The following is a 24,556-nucleotide window of genomic DNA, read 5'->3' as shown; positions in this document are numbered from 1 at the left end:
CTACTGCTTGCTTAGAAAATAAAGCAAACGTCTACCACAGTGGAGAGCACAGGTAAAATATCCCTGAAATTTTAAGCCTCTGGTGGATTGTTTGATGGACTGGATGGATACAGTTCCTAAAAGACAGCCTTTTACAAGTAAGTAGATTGACTGGAAAGTAGAACAGCTTCTTCTGGGGGTCAATGACTTAAATATTTGACCCTTTGAAGCATCAATTATGACGACGATGATAATCATCAGTTCCTTCGAGACAAAATGGGATAAAACATCATTTGGGCCTAACTGAATAATTCAGATGAAGGGCTGGATTTTGAGTCCTAGTTCGATTCCATATCAGTCCGGTACTATTTTAAGGTACTGAATGAAATACAGTACGTCAGATTCGTACTGGTAAATTAACTAGCTTGCAACATAAATTCTGCGGTACAAAATTTTAGGCACTTCAAGTGATCCCAAAATCGTGAAATAATTAGAAGGGTGTAAAACAAGTAACATTAATGAGATACTCACTTACTTTGAGAATTGTATACCTAACAATGTAATTCAAATATTATCAGGGACAACGCAAATAAGTCCATAGCAATAAATAATAATAAAAATAAAATTATGGGGTGTGGTAGACAAGTGACATCATCACTGTTTCTCACTAAGGCACCAGCGGTTCCAATCCCAAACAATGCATGCATAATTTTTGAAACGGAACATCATGGTCCTGTGCATCGAAATCTGCCTAAAACTGTAGTGAAAACGATGTCAAGAGTCTTGTAAAATTACAAACCCTTTCTTGTTAAATGTACAATACTAAGTCTGTTTACTAAGCACATTTGGTTAGGCAGTTGTTTCTATGAACGTGGCTGCGGGATCGAACACTGGGTGACATTTACGAGTACTGCCCTTTTCAGTAGATTTACCGGCACAGTAAAGACCTGATGTCTCTTAAAATATATAGCAATTTAATGGACATTTAAGACATGCTGTATATCAGGCGTGGGAATATGCGCGATAGGTGATACGAGCCACAGCGGTGGCCAGATTGTTCTACCGTGGTTGGTTTGATTGGCAATTTATCTCGTAACGCGCACAACGCAGCGATAGATGGAACAAAATAGTCTCATGTTGTGAGGCTTAAATGATTTCAATCACTAAAAAACAAATATTCAAAGAAATGTGCTGCCAAAACATTCCAGAAAACTTGCTTAAAACACGTACAAGGGAAAAGTTAATTTGCGTGTGCTTTATTTCCTTCGTAGGCTTAGAAGACAAGAGACTGAGAACAGATTCTTTGCTTGTTCCCTCTTAGAAGCTTCTTACGACATACATGGGGTACAGATAATTTAATAATGTATATTCTCTGTTACTGACTCTGGTTAATTGTAACATCTTGTTTATTTGCCATTAAGTATTGAGAAAAATATTCTCTTGTGAAAAAGTCAATGGTATTTTATAAATTTCTTTTCTCAGAAACAATTGAAATGCAGATATATTTGTTGTGCGTATCCACAGGGATATTGAATTATATTTTGATAATAATTAAAATTGTGTGATAAAATATTAAATGCCTCGAATATACAGTACCATGCACTCATTATTGTTTTGAGCAACTAAGTTATACGTTAAATGAAATATTTATGTTATTGATATACGACCAATATAATTTCAGTTATTATACACGTTTATTTATATATAAATTCCTCCTCCTCATCTCTCTTACCACAAGAATATGAAAATGATATATTTTATTTACACGCGCCTCGCTCCTTGGCTGGTTCAGAAGGTTCCGGGTTCGAATTCTGGCCCGGTCCAAGATTTTTACCTCGTTTCATTAGTTCATCTGGCTCTAGGACTGAGTGTTTACGTGTCTTAACGCACTTTTCTTCATTAATACAACGCGCCACACTAACAATCACCACAGAAACTCGCAACAGTCTACATCTATCCACATACGGTTGGCGTCAGGAAGAGCATTCGGCCATAAAATGGGGTCATATCCACAGGTACTAAGTCTCTACGATCGCTTCGCAACCCCAGAAGATAATGGGGCAAATGGGTAGTAAAACAGAATAGAAGATCTTTTACACGCATTTTTATTTTGAGAAGAAAATGTCTGAGAAGAAATCAACTGCTGAGTGTACTGTAAGGAACTTCTTTTGAGTATTGGTGTAGGAAATCACGTATACTCAGTGTCTAAATATGGTAGACCTTTGTATCATAAGACGCAACCATATTTTAGGCATTTTTTGTATCAAAAAGTGCGTCTATTTATGAAGGTGTTTATTATATTAATTTTTACGCAATCCTATTACGTGAAACCTATTTAAACTTGAACAAATACCGTACATTGTTTTGAGTTTACACAGGAGATTAATAGAATGCAAGAACATTGATTTATAAGTGTTATGAAGTTTTATTTATAGTCTAGCGTCGTCTGTGTGTACGGAACACTGACCTAAGACAAAGTGCGTCACCAACAGGCGTTAGTAATGATTGCAACTCTCTCGTAGTGGCAGATATACCAGAGTCGCTGTTTCTTAACGGCAGTAATAAAATGGTTCAACTGCTGAGAGTATTGTAAGGAATTTGTTTGAGTATTGGTGTAGAAAATCATGTATACTCAGTGTCTAAATATGATAGACCTTCGGACTATAAGACGCAGCCATATTTTACGAAGAATTTTTTGTAACAAAAAGTGCGTGTAATGGTGCGAAAAATACGGTAATGGCTGTCATTTCATCATAATATTCTGAAGTCGATTTCGATCGATATACTACCTTCTCTGATACGAAACGAAACTTGTTTTTGCAGAACGTAAAAGACAAATGTGAAGTCTGTTACCTTTGCTCATAGGCACTTTCGGTCCACCATTTTTAGATGAAAGTGTGCTTTTGATCGATGTAAGTCTCGTCCAAGGGATATGTTAGTCTCGCCTCACCACAAACCTGAATTTAATGCCTTGAGCGAAGGAATTTTGACCTTGTTACCACAATGTTACTCCTTTCCATTAAAAAATTATGTTCATAATTTTGTCTGGCTAAATCCACGAGGGCTCTAAATAAAGTACTGGCAATGCAGTCCAGACACTCGCAGGAGATCGGGTATGCACAATCTGGAGCGGTCAGGGGACGCTGTTGCCGATGTGTAGTGTGCACTTGACGGGCTTCCAGTTGGGAGCGTTGTGTGTGTGGCGTTGAAGTGAAGAGTGTCGATTTCACCGCTGTAAAGAATGTTTTCAAAAGGTGATTATCGTTCGGGGATTAAAATGACTGGCATCCACCTGAACAGATTCCGCAACGAAGGAGACGCATTTCTGAAACGTATTGTCGCCATTGATGAGACGTGAGCACGAGCCTACGAGCCTGAATGAAATCGACTATCGAATGAATGTCGTCACCCAGGTTCGCCATGTCCACAGAAATTTCGACAGAAACCCAGTCGGGTGAAGTTTATGGTGATCTGGCTATGAGGCACAATCGTCCACGTTTATTGCGAGACGTTCACCCTATCGTGTTGCATCACAACATACATACATACATATCTTTATTTCCACCATAGTACATACCATCGTTAGGTAATAAAGATAACAAGCCACTACTGCCCCCTATGTGTAAATTTACAGTCTATTAAATCTACTCTGTAGCATCCCACACATGCGCGGATATCCAGCAACACATGTAAGATGCTACCTCAACTATAATCTACAATAAGATACTAACTAGCTTATTCTACTCCTAAAGTTAAATTAAAAGAACTGGCTGGTCGTGGTATCTCCCTTGGTAAGGAAAACTGCCCGTCGAACCCGTAGACACCACTATCAGCCCCGCCTCGTGTGGTCTGATATCAGACCCCACTGGCAACTTGCTGACAATGTGTTTTCCTCCCATTCTTTGCGTGACACATCACATGAGGCGGAAGCCAGTCCATCATGTGACCCGCCACATTCTTATTTTATGTCCAGCCTGTTGTATACGATTCACCTTTCTTTTACATTGCCAGCACCCATCCTTGCTTCTCCTCTTTCCACACGTGCGGACATGCTTAATCGTTTTTACCTTGGGGTGGGTCAGTCCCATCCCACCCTTTCACCTATTATATCTCGCACTCCCGATCACGTATCTTCCAGTCTGCTCTTTCTCACTTACATACTCCTTCCTACTCCCTCACCTACTATTCTAGAGGTGTGCATACAGTTCTTTCACATTATTTACATCTTATATCCTACAATCCACACACTAATTGTCCATTTTCTTAATAAACTACGCCATAAATTTAATATTTATAAACCTATTTACATTTACTCTCTCAGCCTTCCTTCTCCCGCCTAATTTCTACTTTTTACAAAGTCTTTCACCATCCCCCGATTAAGATATTACCTGCTCGGTGCTGCATCACAACACATGTTGTCATGTCGCAAACAATGTCAAGCTCTTATTGCAACGGTGGCTTTGGGCGGTCGTGGAACACCCTTTGTACTCACGATACACGAATCCTTGTGACTGACTTAGCCCTGTTTCCGAATTGAAGGAACCCTCCCGAGGCCACCGAATTCCTGACAGGGCATCGGTACTCCGCGCAGTAGGGCGCTCTGTCGCCGTCATAAAAAAATGCCAACGGTCCCCTACGGTTTGGTGAAGGATGTAATACAATTGTACTTTTAGTTCATTGAATGTCGCGTTCTATCAAAATTGCCACTACTTTACTTACCTCCCTCGTAAAATCCAGACTTAATAGATCTAGACAGTGGGATGAAGTAAGCTGTCGAAACTCATATTCCATATTCTGTTCTCTTTCAGGAAACTAACAACACACACATACAGAGACTTTTCAAGGAACAACTCTACTCCCATCCTCGGAGAGAGGCCTTCCTCTCCAAAGAAGAAGGTATTGAGAGAGTTCGCAAAGGGATGTTCGCCTTTCATGTGGATAAAGGAGCCTTCAAAATTGTGGCAGAGACATTCCTGGAAGAGGAAAAGTGTAATCTTAGAACGGTGGATGTGTTTCCAAGGGAAGTCATGAATATTCCTGTCAAAAAGAGGTCACCGCACCGGGAGGCTATCAAAATAGCGTACGTTCTCTGTACAGAAGGCACTTGTAAATCACTTGTGTTTTTTTATGGGTCGTTCAAATAAAACATGGCGTGCTGTCTAGAAAAAAAGAGCACTGCATGTCTTGGACAACCTACACTCTATCATAAAGATAACATAACGAGGCTTATATGCTCGACTTCATTCAATGAGTCAGATATCAACCGCACTACGTCCAACATGCCTATTTACTTCGGTTTATCAGTCATGTCACACCCTCCCTCCACGACCAAGACAAGAGAAAGAAGTTTACGTCTGTATCTCTTCAATGCTTCCAAGATACCCTGGTCCATTGGCTGAGACACCGAAGTCACGTTAGAAGGGCTCTTATATCTTGACAAGCGAAGATAATTGAGCGATTTTTTTATAAAAAAGAAGAACATTTAGTGCTCGTCAAGTTGTTGAGTTATCGGTAGTCGAGTTAGCGGGATTCTACTGTATTCATTTGGACGTAAACAATAAACACGAATGTTGCTTCAACTTTCTCCTCTACTTAGCAAACACTTGTCGCAGACTGGCTATGTTCTGACATATTACTACAAATGTTGGCGTGTACAGAGTGGTTCTCGGACTACAGGTGGCTACGGCTGGTCCGACAGCTCTGCACTCCGACCGGCCAACCGAGCATTAAAGAGGACACGCATTCCCGGCTGGCGCTAACAATGGACCTTATTTGTTTGAGTAATAAACAATTTAATACAATTTTGCTGTATTTTTAGATGGCTTGTATTTATTTATTTATATATTTATTTATGAACAAACAGGCTTTCCGCCCCATTACATGTTCACAAAGCAATAAGACACAATATTAATAATTCTAATAAAAATAACAATAATAATAAAATCAATAATAAAATAATGATAATAATATAATTATTATTATTATATTTAACTAAATACCTAATAATATAATAATGATAATAGTGATAATAGGAATAAATAATAACAAAAATGATAACAATTCTGTAGCAGTCATCGGCTCGAGGATCCAGAAAACTCATAACTTGTCCTTATGCCTACAGCAACTTTCGTCACATTCATTTTCCCTGACCTACTCCCGATCAATACCAAAACATCGACAGTCAGCACTTACATTCTAACCAGCCATAACACAAACAAAAGTCCTCCACGTTCACAACAATAAATAAAACAATCATAACACAGCAGAGAATAATAATAACTTACAATCAAATTTCAACACTGGACTCCTTCCACACTTACCTTAAATACCACTTTTCTTTCAACACATAAATACCCCTCACGTTGCAACTTATCCTTATTTACTCATGCTTGATCTCATTTTAAAACCCAAGCCATGCTCAGCATGACATTTGCTATCGCAACCACCACTCATTACGTGTCCTTGTGCATTCAGCACATACGTCATCTTCATTGTCCTCTAGCTTACTCTCTGTCCAAACCATAACAACCAATATTCCGCAATTGCCCTTCAATACATCATACACTACTTTTACCAACCCGCATTTAATACAATCACAACTCCAACTCCAAAAGTTTCTCAATCGATAATAAAATCACCTCTCTATCACTACCATATAATACCAACATATTACCTCATATACCACCTCTCCATCTCCCGAATTCAGTAATCAATGCTCCGTTTACATCATCTTACTAATGCCAAACACAAATACAATAATATCACTTCCCAAATCTAAAATAATTCAGCAATAAATAAACCATCTACATACAAACTCCCTGATTCAGATACCACCTCTTACCCACAATTTCCATTCCAGATCCACCTCATATACCTTCCACAATACACCATCAAACCAAAATTTACAATATCTCAGATTTACAAAATAACACCACTTCTCACCACATTTCAACCATAGTCCTCAATAACTGCGACCATTTTATCCACCACTTCTCCAACACCTCATTTCACAATATGACACATCATAACTTAATCATAACACATAATCATATCTAGATACCAAGCCATCTTCACCTTAAAATACCATACACTCATATACCATCTCTTCACCAACACCACATTCCAATCTCCACCATCCAAAACTCTGCTCCCTCTTAACACTCACCTAGTTAGCATTAAATAAACCTCCTACCAAACCCAAAGCTAATACAACTACCCTTCAATACCAACACATCGCTTCATATACCACCTCTCAATCTCATACCACACTATTATGCTATCCTCTCTCTTATATACATAACAATTCCACCCCCCTACCCCCTTGTCCACCCTCTAACTAACCCTCCTTCATTTTACTCTCGCAGGCCTTTTTTGTCGCACATAAATACCTGTTCAATTCACCCCCCTTTTTCCCACTGTTTAATAATCCATCTCAAAATTGCTCTCTCATCCCCTCTCCCCAACATTTTCCGGTTGTCGGCACTCAATAATCCATGTCTTATCTCCATCGTTTCCTCACAGTCTCTTAGCAAATGAAATTCGTCATTCACAGCTCCACAAAGTATACACCTTGTCTTATCCCTCCCCTGCAGCCAACCTGTATTCCTTGGCAATCCTAATATCCACCACATCATCCCATACCGTTTTGACCTATCAACGTATCTGATATTTAACCCTGCTATCTCCTCTATTTTCGTCAAAACATTCAGCGAGTTTCTCAATCTGCTTTCCCCCAATAATTTCTGCCTATGGATATCTCTAATTCTCCTTTCAAGTATCCTCATCCCTCTCACTTCTGTCTTCGACCAGTCCTCCCCACACAGGTGTCCTAATCCTCTCCTCTCCAAATATCCCTTTATTTTTTCTAGTCATCCACCCCTATACATGCTCCTACATTGCTGTTCTTACGCTGCCTGTAATACCCTCCCACCTTCCTGTCTTTTCAAAATCATCGAGTATCTAACTATTCTCTTCACACCCTCTTATTCCGAATCCTCCCCACACATTAATTTCGCCCCTGCATTTACCGTACACCTCGGTAAGCCCATTACCAACTTAGCAAAACTACTAACAATCCTTCTTAGTTCCTCTCTTTTCTCGTCCAGCCCCAAACTTCTGCGCCGTACAATACCCTCCCAAAAATTACCGACCTTAACACTAACCTCAGTGTTTTATAACTAATACCCGGGTATTTGGCTAGCATATTTCTGACTGCGGCTAGGGATGCCAATCCTCTATATTTCACCCTTTTGATCTGATCATTCCACGTTCATTTATCATTAAAAATAACTCCTAGGTATTCCAATTTCCTTACCTGTTCCAATCTTTCTCCCTGAATTACCCATTTACTTTCTTTCTTCTTTTACCTACCTGGACTACTAATATTTAGACTTATTTCCATTAATTCTCAATCCCCATTTCCTCGCAAATAGCGACACTGAATTTAACGCCCTATTCATCCCTCCTAAAGTTAGCGTCATCAATAACACATCATCCGCAAATATCAGTCCTGGTACTTCTAAACCATTAATTACCGCCACAGCCCAAATTTCTGCCCCAAACCCCTCTAAAATATCGTTAATAAATAAACAATATTGGCGATAACTTGCACCTTTGTTTTAAACCCACCTTGGACTCTAAGGGTCCACTCAGTCTCTCTTCTCCCAATTTTACACAAAACCTGACAATCCTATATAATCCTTCCACTGCCCCAACATCTTTTCCGAAATCCGTAGCCTGCCTAATTTCTCTAACAGGACCTCTCTATTCACTTTGTCAAAAGCTTTCTCAAAATCTATTGCTGCTACATAAACCGTATTTCTAGCCATATTCTTATACTTTTCTAAAATAGTCTTTACTATCATTATATTATCCACTGTCCTTTTCTTTTTCCTAAATCCCTCTTGGTAATCTGACAAAATTTAATTTTCTTCCGCCCACCCCCTTACTCTGTTCACTAACACTCCAGTGTATATTTTACTCAAAGAATCCAACAGAGATATACCTCTAGAACTGTTCACACTGTTCCTGCTACCCTTCCCCTTGTATATAGGGCATATAATTCCTGTTTCCCATTCCTTCGGGTACGTACCTCCCTCAAATATCTTATTGAATAGTTTATGCCCCTATCATTATCTCATTTTTGCTCATTTCCTTCCAAAACTTTTTATTTATACCATTACATCCCCCGGCCGACTTCGCTCTGACTCTGCTTATCACTCTCAGGATTTCCTCCCTTGTGATATCTTTATCCAGGTCATAAACTGCCACTCTCCTATTCCTCCAAATTACCTCTTTCCCCATCCCTCTCCATCCTTCTTCCCCTTCTCCCCCTAGTAATTCATCAAAGTGTCTGACCCATTGCACTTCCTCAATACTCATTTTCTCTATATTCCTCCCACCCTTAATAATTTTATTAATCTTGTCCCAAACTCTCTCAAAATTATTTGCCTTGCAATCCTTATTTATGGCTTCAATTTGTTTCTCTAACAACGCCTTCTTTGTCTCACAAATTTTCTTTTTATACTCCTTCCTCAATTCACAGGAAATCTCCCTTTCCTTCTATATTCTCCTAACGCGTCCATCACCTTCCTCCGCATTCTTTCGCACTCCCTATTAAACCATTCTTCTCCCTCTTTCTTATTTCTCTTTCTAGCTTTCGCCTTCTGCGCTATTATCTTTCTTGGATGTAGCAGCAATTCCAAGGCTTTATGAGTATTATTCTCTTCTAACGCCCCTTCCCACCCATATTTCAGAAGTTGTAACTCCTCTTTTACTACCCTATTCGAATCCCGGCCCACCTTCTCTGACCATTTATACTTATTATAACTACCCTCTCGTTTATCATTCGTCTCATCCTCCTTCCTTGTACACTTCTCTACCACCCTTTTCAGCATAACCCTCACCGGGAAATGGTGTGATTCAATCCAATCTATTATTTCCATTCTTACAATATCCTCACCCCCTTCCGAACTTAAAACCATATCTATCACACTACCACCCTTCTCAGTAACATATGTCAATTTTCCCAACCTGTCACCTTCTATCCACCCATTCAGAATATACAAATTTCCCACAGCACACATCTCTAGGAGCTTCTCTCCATAACTGTTTATCATTTTATCGTCACTCCTTCTACTTTTCAGCAAACACATTCCATCCTCCCTACTATATACTGGGCTCTGTTCCCCTATTCTCGCGTTCCAATCCCCGAATAACAGCATATCCTCTTCCCTTGGAAACATTCCTCTTATCCTACCAATATCTACCAATAACTCTTCAAAAAATATTTATTTGCATAAGCTGAATTACTCGGATGGCAGTAAACAAAAGCTAGATTTATTTTCTTCCTCCTTCCCTCATCCCCTCCCAAATTCAATCTCAACCACATGGTTTCTTTCATATCGGTCTCTATATCTTCAACCATTTCCCTAATTTCTTCCCTAATTAGAACTATCATCCCTCCTGGAGGTCGTCCCTTATTCTTCTCTTTTCTTCCATATTTATATTTTATCACAAACCCCTTCCATGAAATCTCTCTCCCTGTTTCCAGCCACGTCTCTAAGAGTGCCACAACCTCGAAATTTTCTATTACTTCCTGAACTTTCTTATTTCCTAATTTGTTCCTTAGTCCCTCAATATTCACACATCCTATTTTCCAATATAGTTATAACTTTCCCTCCCTCCCTTCTAAGTCTCCCCCCTATTCCTACTTCTTGTAGTTATCAACCTCTCATCCCTTATCTCCAATCCTCCTTTTTTAACCAACCTATTCCGTTCCATGTCCTCTGTATCTTCCAACCCTTTAAGTACTTTTCCCCAGATGTCTTTTAAGCTCCTACTTTTTCCTTTACTCATAATTTTTTTACCTTCCTGTCGATCAGTCTCCTCGTGTCCTTTCTTGCTCACTACACCACTGCACTCAGCTCTCGCCGATTCTTGCTGCTCACCCCCACTCACCCCATCACTATTTTGGTCTTCTGAATCCACACTGCACTGTCCGTTCTCGTCTGCGCTGATCTCCTCTCCTTCCACGTCTCCCCTCCTCTTTGTTACTTTCTTCTTCTTTCCATCTTGCCTTGTCATCTCTCCTCCCTCGGAAGTAGTGCTTTCGTCCATCTCCTTTAGTTTCGCCACTGAGTGCTCCCTCATCCATCTTCCGTTTGTCACCACCAATCTCTGACCTCTTATTCGGGCCTTTAGCCCCTGATTCCTCGCTCTCCATAAGTGCCTGTTCAGGATCTTCATATTTTTACTTCCTTCCCTTCCTAAGTCTCTTTTCACTCCTACTTTTTGTCCCTGTAAATTATTACTGTTACATAACACAATATCTGCCATTAAGGTTGAAGAAAATGTTACCCTAATAGGCCTCCGACCTCTGGTTTTTCCAACTCTCTCTATATCATCAATGTCTACTTCACCGAAGTTTATATTCATTCTGTCTCGTATGACTTCCACCACCTTGGATATCAGGTCAACCTTGTCCTCCCTCCCACCTTCCTCAACTCCATATATAAATATGGCTTTCTTCAATCTCTCCTGCCTGTACCCCTCCACTTCTTTCTTCATCTTCATCACCTCATCTTTCAAATGTTTCACTTCCCCTCTCAATAACTCAATTTCCTTCTCATTATTATCCACTCTCCTGCTCGATTCCTCTGTCTTCGTTTCAAGCCATTTCTTCATGTCCCCTAACTCCTTTCTTTGCTCCTCCATCATGTCCTTTATTTCCTGCACCTTATCCCATTGACACTTTTCCTGAATTACCTCACTCACTACCACCTTGAGTGCTGCCAAGTCCTCCATACTAAATTTTCCGCTGGTATTTGGGCCTGGGTTTAATTCCACCCCCCCCCCACCCCCCAATAACCAGCAACACTGCTATCACCGTCACTACCAGCACCGCTTCACTCATTATTACTCCTTCTTTTCTAAGCACCAGTCCATTCTTGGTCTCCTTCTTCTTCGCCTGCCATCTCCCAATCGCGGCCCGGTACTGCTCAATACCGGCCATGTTCGCGCCACGCACTACACCACACGACCTCGCTCCTCAGCTGCTCGAGCTTGACTGCGAATTTTGCTGTAGAAAACTAAGCTGAAACTCGCTCAGGTAGTGTTCGGAACTGACGGGACTCGCTCAAGTAGTGTAATTGGCAGATAGCCAATTCGCGAAAGAACTCGGAATTGGCGGGAATCGGAACTCATGGGAATCGGAACTTATGGGAGGACACGGAGCAGAGGAGGGGTGGCCACGGACCGTATTCAGGAGACGGAGAGGGGATGGTCCCCGACTGTCGGCTGTCCTGATAATGATTTTGTGTGGTTTTCCTTTCTTCTGTACCAAGGTGAATACCAGGACAGTTTCTTGTATAGGCCACGGCCGCCAACCTTGTCACCTTCATCGCACATCGATACAAATCTCCTGGCCTGAGAGGCGGCGTCACCGTCTAGGAGGCCCTCCTCCACCATTGAGGGGAGTAGTGAAAACATGTAGTTGTTGTAGTTACTACAAACACCAAACCATGCAGTGCTGCCAGCTTTATCAATGTTTCATTTGAAAAACACCTTCTTTCATTTTTCTAAGGAATGTTAAGAAACTGCATTCCATGCACTCTTACCTCCTCTTTAGCGGATAGTAGCTACTGCATATGCGAGGCACTATTTCCACCATCAAATCAAAAGCTCAAAATTTCTCTTCCACGGTATGGTAATCACTGTGCTTCAAATGACTCCTGTGTTGTTTCTAGAATAGAATAATGCCCCCCCCCCCGTAGTTCTGAATAACCTGAAATTGAGGAGAGAGAATTTATTTATTGTTATCCATTTGTTCAATACATATATTAATTTATCCTTTTTAAAATTATTTGACTACTACTGAAAATCCACAGCCTGTTTCCAGTCATTAGGCCGGGTCAGGAATGGAATGAATAAAACCCCCATCTAGCGGCAAGGTAGGAATTGTGCCGGATGCCGAAGCCTGTCACAATCTTTTGGGGTAATGATTAATGACTGAGAGATGTAATTAAATTATATTGCTGAATTGAAATGAAATGTCGTATAGCTTTTAGTACTGGGATATCCCAGGACGGGTTCGGTTCGCCAGGTGCAGGTCTTTCTCTTTGACTCCCGTAGGCCACCTGCGCGTCGCGATGAAGATAAAATGATGATGAAGACAACACAAATACCCAACCCCCGTGCCATTGGAATTAACCAATTAGGGTTAAAATTCCCGACCCGGGTGGGAATCGAACCCGGGACACCCTGAACCGAAGGCCGGTACGCTAACCGTTCAGCCAACGAGTCTGACTATTGCTGGAATGAAAGATGACAGGGGAAACCGGAGTAGCCGGTGATAAACCTGTCCCACCTCCGTTTTGTACAGCACAAATCTCACATGGAGTGACCAGGATTTGAACCACGGAATCCAGAGGTGAGAGGTCGGCGCTCTTCCGCCTGAGCCACGGAAGCTCGATTTGACTACTTCTACTACGGGACATGAAATATCATGTTTAAAGCTAGTAATGTTTGTATTTATTCCACAAATTATCATCCCTTTTTTCTTTTCTTGTAAACTTCTTTTTGTCCTAGATCTAGTACAATGCTACATATTCTAGGACAAATATGTATCTTACGTGTTACTTTTTTAGTTAGTACTTATCATCATCATCATCTGTTTACCCTCCAGGGTCGGCTTTTCCCTCGGACACAGCGAGGGATCCCACCTCTACCGCCTCAAGGGCAGTGTCCTGGAGCTTCAGACTCTTGGCCGGGGATACAACTGGGGAGAATGACCAGTACCTCGCCCAGGCGGCCGCACCTGCTATGCTGAACACGGGCCTTGTGGAGGGATGGGAAGATTGGAAGGGATAGGCAAGGAAGAGGGAAGGAAGCGGCCGTGGCCTTATGTTAGGTACCATCCCGGCATTCGCCTGGAGGAGAAGTGGGAAACCACGGAAAACCACTTCCAGGATGGCTGAGGTGGGAATCGAACCCACCTCTACTCAGTTGACCTCCCGAGGCTGAGTGGACCCCGTTCCAGCCCTCATGCCACTTTTCAAATTTCGTAGCAGAGCCGGGAATCGAACCCGGGCCTCCGGGGGTGGCAGCTAATCACACTAACCACTTAGTTAGTACTTATACTTTTTCTTTTCCTTTTGCCACACATTTTTAAAACACAAAAGATGTTCTGTTATCCCGGTGTAATCCTTCTTCTTTATCTGTTTACCCTTCAGGGTCGGTTTTTCCCTCGGACTCAGCGAGGGATCCCACCTCTACCGCCTCAAGGGCAATGTCCTGGAGCTTCAGACTTTGGGTCGGGGGATACAACCGAGGAGAATGACCAGTAACTCGCCCAGGCGGCCTCACCTGCTAATCTGAACAAGGGCCTTGGTGGGGGATAGGAAGATTGGAAGGGAGAGACAAGAAAGAGGGAAGGACGCGGCCGTGGCCTTAAGTTAGGTACCATCCCGGCATTTGCCTGGAGGAGAAATGGAAAACCACGGAAAACCACTTCCAAGATGGCTGAGTTGGGAATCGAACCCACCTCTAATCAGATGACCTCCCGAGGCTAAGTGGACCCGTTCCAGCCCTCGTACGACTTTTCAAATTTCGTGGCAGAGCCGGGAATCGAACCTGGGCCTCCGAGGGTGGCAGCTAATCACACTAACCACTACACCACAGAGGCGGACCCGGTGTAATCCACTATTTAATAATCTTACGGGATTCTCTACAAATTATACTATTTCATTTATACCCGAGATCGTAATCTTTGGCTAAAGATGAATTTTCTAGCAAAAAATATTTAGTAGCAAATGTACCCGTGCTTCGCTACGGTATTCTACCTTGTATACGGATTTCACCGTAAATTACTGTACAGGCAGTGAGTAAGATTGTACTCAATTGCTTGTCTCTTAGCGTTAACCGAGAAACACAACAGGGAGGACGCCATACGTTGTTTCCGATGTAAGGTGGCACCAGGAATGTTTTGATGATAATGGCAGACCACATTTCCTACTGCCAATCACAATCGAGTTTGGGAGTTTGCAGGGTCACTTGGCAACTGAACATACGCAGTAGAGATGAAGAGTTTTTATTATCACGCCAGGCTCCTTTTCCTAATGTCAGCCAAACTCCAGTTGGAGAGATGTGATTGTAATCGAGAAATTCAGCGCTATCTAATGTAACAAGAGTCGAGACACGACAATAAGTCATAGGACTCAAGTAGAAGGTCTCTCCAAATTGAACGGCGATTATGCTATCTGTTTTGTCATACGACTTACCAGTTAGCCACTAATTACGCCGACACGAAGGTTTGCACAGTTATTAAAATTGCATCCATATTTCGAAATTTTCCGGGGCCAAAATGCTGTACATTTGAATAGCTTGCAAATTTTCCTCAGCGAAAGATTGTACAAGTTCGGGATTAGCACACGCATACACACGGAGTAATTTAGGAAGAAAGTAATACAGTTAAGAATGTTGACATTAATAGAAAATAGGATTATAACTGAGAACAGTCGGATAGGACAAATATGAAAATACCAACTGGATGAATTGGAAAATGAAATGTCCCTCACTAAATTGTGATGATATGAGTTACGGATCTAAGAAGGTGGTAACAGAGGAAAAATTCAGACGCAGGGATTCTTAGGTAAACAGATAAGAAGGTGACTTATGGTGTTACAACTTAACCTAAAGAGGCAAGAAATTAAAGCGGAAAATCAAAATCAAAATCTCTTTATTTGCAAATGAGGTGTTTAATTCGGTGGCGAATGGTACACTAAAATACATTATTGTCAAGCACTAAATATTAAATTAACAAGAGAATAAAATTTTCCTATAATACAATATTATATCATTTATACTAACAATTTTTCTATTAAACACACAACTCATCCTTAATAAATTTACATTGTTTACAAAATTCTACTTATAATATCTCCTGTACTACTTACAAATATAGTAATCTGATATACAGTATGTGGAATTACTTCGAATGATAGTGTACAACTGGTATAAGATTAAAATTTACATTGCATTTATTTAATTTTTCTTTTCTTTACCCATTCTGGAACCTAAGTAGCATAACGACCTGCTGCGTCTTAACCAGAGCCCCTTTTACCACCACTTTTCAGAGTTCCTGAAGGGCCTTCACAGCTACCGTAGCGGTCCCAGGGCCCTCGAAGTCCCCACTGTACTTCACCCCTACAGGCAGTCCCCTACTTTGGCTGTCCAAACTCCTTAGACCAGGGGATGGAATTAATTTATTCACACACATTCTTTATTTACATTAACCTGTACTGGTCGAATGCCCTCTAACATTTCATTTATTTTCTCTGTTGCTGTTTATTCTCGTTTTGAATATCTGTACAGATTTTGGAAAAGGATCAAACACTACCCCTGGTAAACTGTTCCACTCCTTCACACCCTTCCCAATGAATAAAAATTTACCCCCATCGCTTCTGCTAAAATTCCTTCTAATTTTATATTTGTGGTCAGTCCTGCCGACATAATTATTTTCCAACTGAAGCCTCTCACGGATATCTCCCCATGCTGCTTCTCCTGTATAGGCTCTATACAAACCTATAAGTCTAGTTTTCTCCCTTCTCTTACTTAAAGTTTCCCACCATAGTTTCTTCAACATTTCTGATACACTACTCTTTCTCCTGAAATCCCCTGTTACAAATCTTGCTGCTTTCCTCTGCACACTATCTATTTCTTTTATTAGCTTTCTTGGTGAGGATCCCAAACACTGTTTGCATATTCCAATAATGGACAAACCATACTTAAGTAACTTTTCTCTTTTAATTCTTTGTTGCATCCTTTAAGTAGCCTCATTATGACATGTAACGATCTGTATGCTTTCCCAACAATGTCATCCACATGACCCTTCCAGTGCAAATTACTTTCAAATCTTACACCTAAGTATTTGCACTTGCCATCTTTTGGGATAACCACCCCATCCAAAGTATATTCAAATTCAGTTTTAAAACTCCTGTTTGTAAAAGTTGTAACAGCTGATTTGCCTCCATTAACCTTCATGTTATTCTCTTGTTGGATACTCTCAAGGTCCCTTTGTAATTCTGAACAATCCTCAATGGTATTTATTTTCCTATAAACAATTATGACATCTGCATACAATCTTATTTTTGATGTTATATTGTTCCCTAAATCATTTACGTATATTAAGAAAAGTAACGGACCGATTATACTACCCTGTGCAATTCCCTTCCAAACTTTCTCGTCCTGCGATACGTTAATTCCTACTTTGATTTTCTGAACCCTTGAATTTAGAAATGTTTTTATCCAACGTGTAACCCTTACGTCCAATCCTATTCCCTCCAATTTCTTTAATAATATTCAATGTTCCACTCTATCAAAGGCTTTGGAAAGATCTATGGATATGCAATCTAACTGGCCTCCTGAATCCAATTGATCTGATATGTCCTGCTGAAATCCCACCAGTTGTGCCTCACAAGAAAATTTCTTTCTAAATCCATACTGGCTCCTCATGAACCAATTTTTATCATCACATATCCCTCTGATGTACTTAGATATTAAACTCTCCAGTATTTTACAAACTATACTGATTAGGCTGATTGGTCTGTAGTTCTCTGGTTTCCTTTTATCACCCTTTCTTTATAAATTGGTATTATTATAGATTCCTTCCATTTCTTTGGTATTAAACTATTATTTATGACTAGAGTCCGGATTTACATGCAAATGCATGTTTTTAAATACACTTCTCAAACTTTGCAAATATTCGTTTTACGGCTTAACAATTCCAAATAACCGTTCTTTTTCCGTGCATGTTTGCATGTTTTGGCATTTTTCGGAGAAAATTCATGCATAATGCATATTTGGAAGATTTTGGATTTAATAGCGCATATTTGGACGTTTAATATTGCATAATATGACTTTTATTCTGACTTTGACGCGTATATATTGTTAACTTGCATCATAGTGCATTTTCTGAATGTTAGTTCGCAGAATTTTGGGACATTTTTTCACGTTGTAGGCTACAGTATGTCTATTACTGAGAGACGGAGAGAATGTATTCCTGGCATCCTATGTGACAACCATAGTTAGTAGCCTACATACGGTACAGGTCCTACAGTATAATGCAATTAACCAAACACTTTCTTATCTGTTGCTTGAGTAAACAATGACGTAAGTCGGAAGGCCCCACGTCGAAATCTAATTCTTAGGAATAAGGTGTCCCAGTTTTACAGTTGTACATTGCTATAAATTGAACCGTAAATTGTGCATTAATCATTGACGGCTCATTTTTCGTCTGTTAGACGAACAAAGAAACCTTGTATCGCACTTCTGTGGCGCTGCGTTACTGGGATAGCAGCTTACAAATTCTGGTTTTTCATTGAACCCTCTACAGTTGTTATCCTGGAGTGTCCTACCCTGAACTCTCAATCGTCACACGTCTGTGTTATCGCAGCAAGCAATCGTTACCACTTATTGAGGACATTCAAACGTGTCTGCAATCATCGTATGGAGAAGCAGCTGCCGCAGATCGAGATAAGTTGAACAAACTAATTCGTTCAAATCCTGCTTTTGAATTCGTCAAGCTTATAAAAGACGTATTGTGGTGAAAATTCAAAAGACGTACAATTTGACCTCACTTTGTCCAAATGTCTTCATTGAATTATGCATCTATCACTTCTCGTGACGTAAAAAGATAATTTTCTGTGCTTAAGTATGTGCTGAATGATAAACGGATGAGCTTAAATCAAGACAATTTGGAGAAATTAGGGTAGTTTTTGTTCATGTTTCAAAAGGAACTCAATTTTGATAGTGCAGTTTATTGTGCATGTTTTGCCATATGATAGTGCATGAATGCATGCATATTTTGAGATTTGATAGTGCATGGAAATCCGGGCTTTATTTATGACACAGTCAAAGAGAAATCTTAAATAAGGCACTATGTACCACCCCATTGTCTTTATCACCTCCCCAGTAATTTGATCACTTCCTGCTGCTTTTCCTTGCTGAAGCAGTTGGATTTCTCTGAAAATATCTTCATTTGTGAACGAGAAGCTTCTTGTTTCCCTCTGTGTCTGTCCCTCTGTAACTTCTGTTTCGGTTTCCAACTCCTGACAATCATCTACTGAATCTCTAAATTCCCTACTAAAGAGGTTTGCTTTCTCAGTATCTGTTAAATAGTGTTCACCCCCTTCTCCCACCATTGTAGGAATTTGAATTCCTTTTCCTGATATATGAATACAGCTTTTTCCATTTCCCTTTGTGGTCATTACGCTCTTGAAGAATGCCATTCATATAATTCTCTTTTGCTTCCTTTTTCACTCTATTCAGTTCCCTCATTAGCCGTTTTCTACTTTCTCTACTCTCCCTACCTTCTTTGATTTTCCTGTTTATTATTCTACATTTTCTTTATAATTTTCTTATTTCCCTTGTATAATAAACAGGGTCTGAGGTCATTTTACCCTTCTTAACAGGTACAAATCTCTTCTCTCCTTCCCAAACGATTCCTTTGAATTTAGCCCAAAGTGTATCCACATTACTCCCTTCACTTATCCAACAACTGAATTGTGATTTAAGGTAAGTCCCAAATTCATCAACTTTGGTTTTTCTGTACAATTTCTTGTCTTGTGTGACCCTCTTATTAAGCCTTTTTGGTACCAGTCCTACATACATTATTACAGCCTTATGGTCACCTATTCCTTCAATTATCTCAGTTTTATCAACAATTTCCCATGGTTTAACCAAGAATACATCTAGTAAGTTATTGAGACGAGTCGGTTCTTGTACTACTTGTGTAAATCCTCCCTCCCAAATTAACTTATTTGCCAGTTTCTGTTCATGGGCTTCACTTGCAGCTCCATTCTATTCAACCTCAGGCAAGTTTAGATCTCCCCCAATTATTACCACATCATTATTATTGTTTTTATGAGTATAATCTATTATTTTCTCAAATATTTCCATGTCTCTTTCCTCTCTTCCAGGCCTGTATGTTCCTATAATTCCCACCTCCTTCATATTATCACAAATTAATTTTATCCCTAATATTTCATCCCTTTCATCAGTAAACCATTCATATGAACAATATGTTTCCTTCACCAGAATAAACACCCCCCCTCCCTTTTTATCTCCTCGGTCTCTACAATAGACTGTGTACCCTTCTGGAAATACTTTTCTATTACCCACCCCTTCTCTCAACCACGATTCCACTCCTATCACCACATCAGTCTCATAAGATTCCATCAATGTACCGAATTTTAATTGTTTATTTACTACACTCTGACAGTTTACCAAGAGCAATCTCAGACCCCCTTCCTCCCTAAAAATTGACTGTTGCAATTGGGTAACTTGAAATTCCTTACTTTCCTGAGTTTCATTTTCTAGTTGGCTGAGCCAGCTTGAAGTACAGCTAGCTCTTTCTACTAGTTTTCCTGGTCAGTATTATAACTCAAGGGAGTTGCCTTTTTTACAGTATGATTAATACAATCTAGAACAATATTTGCTATCTTTCGTTTACCTGAATTGTTTAGATGAAGGCCATGCTTTGTGTAACAGTGTCTCTCGAAACTGCTGCTATCAATTACCTGTGTATTACGAAAATGTTTACAAATTTTAACCATATCTGTATTAACTTTGTCCACTTCAATGTTCACACACGAGTCTCTAATCAAATCATGCCTGTGGGGCACGTTCACTACAAAGATGTTAGTGTGAGTCAGCTTACCCAGTGTACATTTAAGTTCAGAAATAACATTCTTAGCGTCGTTGTGAGCTACGTCGTTCGTCCCGCCGATGATCACTACTGCATCACGACTTCCGAGATTTCTTGCCGCCTGCTCCGTGTTTTCCAATACCTTCTTCATTGGGGCCCCAGAATAGATGACTGCCGATGTTGCAATATCTTCATTGACCATTTTCTCCGCAATTCCCCTCGCCTGGCTATCACCAAATATGAGAATGTTCGACACTTTTGCTGGTGCACTGTGTGGGATTTTAGGCCTAACTTTGCCGCTTCTCGTAACGGATTTTGCGCTATACGTTTGACTGTTTCCTATACGGATACCTTGCGTATCGCTTACTTCCCTCAGGGCTGAAAATCTATTTTTGGTGTCAATTACAAAGTTGCCTTTATTAAACTGTACACTTTTCCTCCTAGAATCTGAAGCAACTTGACACCACGCGCTAGAATTCACGGAGCCACCCGTGTTCTGAGTGTTTACCGGTACCGGTACTTTCGATTCCAGTAAACGTACCTTTTCCTTTAAAATCTCATTCTCCGCTTTGAATGATTGTAAATCCTGTTGCAATAAAGAGAGAATTACAAGTACATTATAATTACCTCCATCCTCCAAGTAATGAGACGCCAGCGATTCGTTGACCGTTGTAGGCCTAGGTTTGTTACCGCTATTCAAACTGCTCTCGCCACAGCTAACACAAGTCCAAGTATCTTCATTTTTAGCAAAACCAGGACTACATACACACTCAAAATGGTACCAAATTAAACACTTTTCACACTGGATACCATTCTTCACTCGCTTCTTGTTTACACCACATTTATTCCCGATTATTTCGCAAGAGAACCGGGAGCTATCTTCACTTACATCCTTCGCTGACGCCATCTTGATTTCAACAGCAATAGAAGGGGAATACAGAAAAAATATAGCAAATGCCAGAAAACAGCTTACGGTATGAAATAATGGGCTACATCCCTCAATAGTGTTCAAATTTTAATAGTCTCGTTTAGTGCTATTCGAGGACGATTGTAACCTCCAGTGGTTTTCTGCCAATATCCCGCAGAATGGCAGAAAATCAATAGTATAAGAGAAATTGGAAGAAAGCTGTTCTGGCTTTCCTATAAAAAGTGATATTTAATGATATGCATATCAGAACCTTTCCCTGAATTGCTCTAAATGTGAAGTGTGGTCGAGATCTATCCAGCCGTTTCGCCGTGATGGTGGAACAGACAAACAGACAGGAAAGCTAAAAACAACTGATACGATCTTGAGATGATCTAAAACGGATAAATATCTGATAAATTGGGAAAACAAACGAAATTAAAAACAGCGGTCCCCCTATAACTTTATTTATATAGATAAGTATAATGCCATTATTATAATTATGTATATAGGGTACTAATTTCTTTTTTCTATGTGTATTCCGTACCTTTATGACCACTCTCACTGGAGGACGGATGATTTATTTCTAACGAACGTTGCGTACCTAGAACTCTTTCTGTCTTCCTAGCTGCTCCTACTTACATAGACAAGTAGGAAATGCTCATTTCTACCACTATCACAGCAAATAGCTCCATATATTGCGAACTTAACTCTGCCACATGATCTCAGTACTTACAGTATTATCTCTTTCTTCTTCTTTTATGACCGCATAGGATCACTTTAGTCAGTCCATCGTTCAGGTCTCTTTGAACTGCAGTGATGTAGAAGGTTTTATGGGTCAGTTCAACATTCCGTACCCACCCGGTGACTGGAGAGTGTTCATTGATTCATGTAAAAGAAGCCTGAAGGTAGGTCTGCTGCACAATGGTAACATGCATGCCTCAATACGTGTCAGCCATTCTGTGCACCTGAAGGAAACATACGACAACATGCAGGTGCTTCTTACTACCATTCATTATGAGAATCACAATTGGATGGTGTGTGGAGATTTGAAAGTGTTGGGTATGCTTCTAGGACAACAGACCGGATATACCAAGTTTCCTTGTTTCATCTGTGAATGGGACAGTCGTGCTCGTGACAAACATTGGGAGCAAAAGCAGTGGCCCCGAAGATTGGAATTGGTTCCAGGGAACAAAAATATAAAATGTGGAAAGAGACAGAATACTCTTGCCACCTCTGCACCTCAAACTGGGCATAATGAAGCAGTTTGTCAAAGCATTAACTAGGTGTGGCAACTGTTTCAAATATCTATGTAACAAGTTCCCCAACCTGTCAGATGCTAAGCTGAAGGAGGGTGTGTTCAATGGTCCCGATATTCGGAAAGTAATGCTAGATGAAGATTTCCTTAATTCAGTGAATACCGTGGAGCCTAGACTGCCTTTAAGTGTGTGGTTCAAAACTTCCCGGGAAACAATCGCAGCCCAGAGTATGTCGACATAGTGGAAAACATGCTGACGAAGTTGAAAATGCTGGGATGCTCATTGAGTTTTAAGTTACATTTTTTACATTCTCACCTTGACTTTTTTCCTCCAAACCTGGGTGCTGTAAGTGAGGAACATGGTGAAAGGTTCCATCAGGATATGAAGGACATGGAACGACGATACCAGGGAACTTGGGATGTTCGGACGATGGGCGACTACTACTCGATGCTTCACCGTGAGCACACAAAAATGCCCCATAAGAGGAAAAGCAGGGGCCACGCCATGACAACTAAGAAAGCGCGGAATGAATTACGTCAGTGCATGTTTTTACCACATTCTCTGTGTGCACCTGTTCACTGTGTGCATATTTCAATATGTTGTTGGTTTAAACTTGTATTCTATTTCAGCATGATTCGTGTGCCATATATATATGTACTTCTTCAATATGTGATATCATTATTAACAAAGTATACGGTTTATGCCAAAACTGTGGGGTGACACGATGTTTTCAGAGTCATTTTTGAATTCAGGAGGCAGGAATACATAAAGTACACCTACTTTTGTGAAAAAAGTTTTTTCCCTGTTGCATTGTGTTATTATTATTATTATTATTATTATTATTATTATTATTATTATTATTATTATTATTATTATTATTATAACCGACCGAGTTTGTCATGCGGTCAGGGTCACACAGCTGTTAGCTTTCATTCAAGGTATAGTTAGTTCGAACCTCACTATTAGCAGCCGTGAAGATGGTTTACCGTAGTTTCCCATTTTTTTGCTAGTTGCTTTACGTCCCGCCGACACAGACAAGTCTTATGGCAAAGATGGGATAGGAAAGGCCTATGAGTGGGGAGGAAGCGGCCGTGGCCTTAAATTCGGTACATTAGCAGCATTTGCCTGGTGTGAAAATGGGAAAGCACGGAAAGCCATTTTCAAGGCTGCCGACAGCGGGGTTCGAACCCACTATGTCCCGTATGCAAGCTCACAGCTGCGCGGCCCTAACCGCACGGCCAACTCTCCCGATTTTCCCATGTTCACACAAGGCAAATGCTGGAGCTGCATCTTAATTATCTTAATTAAGGCCACGGTCGCTTCCTTCCCACTCCTAGCTCTTTTTCTATCCCATCGTCGCCATAAGACCGATCAGTGTCGGCGCGACGTGAAGCAAATTGTCAGTTATTACTATTATTATTATTATTATTATTATTATTATTATTATTATTATTATTATTATTATTATTATTATTATTATTACCCGTTTCAGGACCCGGTGGCTGAAGGAGGCAGGTCTCATTGATCGAGAAGAAAAGCGGTGGAGGGCTTCTAAGCCGAAATGTATAAAGCATGACTCCAGCTTCGTGTCTGTGGGCCTAAAGGAATTTTCTCCCCTGCTTGTGATGCTGTTCGTCGGAATATGTACTGCTATAAGCTTATTACTACTTGAATACATGTTCTTTCGTTGCATTTATCGGCGATTTCGTG

Source organism: Anabrus simplex, chromosome 7 (genome assembly GCF_040414725.1).
Source record: "Anabrus simplex isolate iqAnaSimp1 chromosome 7, ASM4041472v1, whole genome shotgun sequence".
NCBI classification, from domain to species: domain Eukaryota; kingdom Metazoa; phylum Arthropoda; class Insecta; order Orthoptera; family Tettigoniidae; genus Anabrus; species Anabrus simplex.
Note: the sequence above shows the minus strand (reverse complement) of the source record.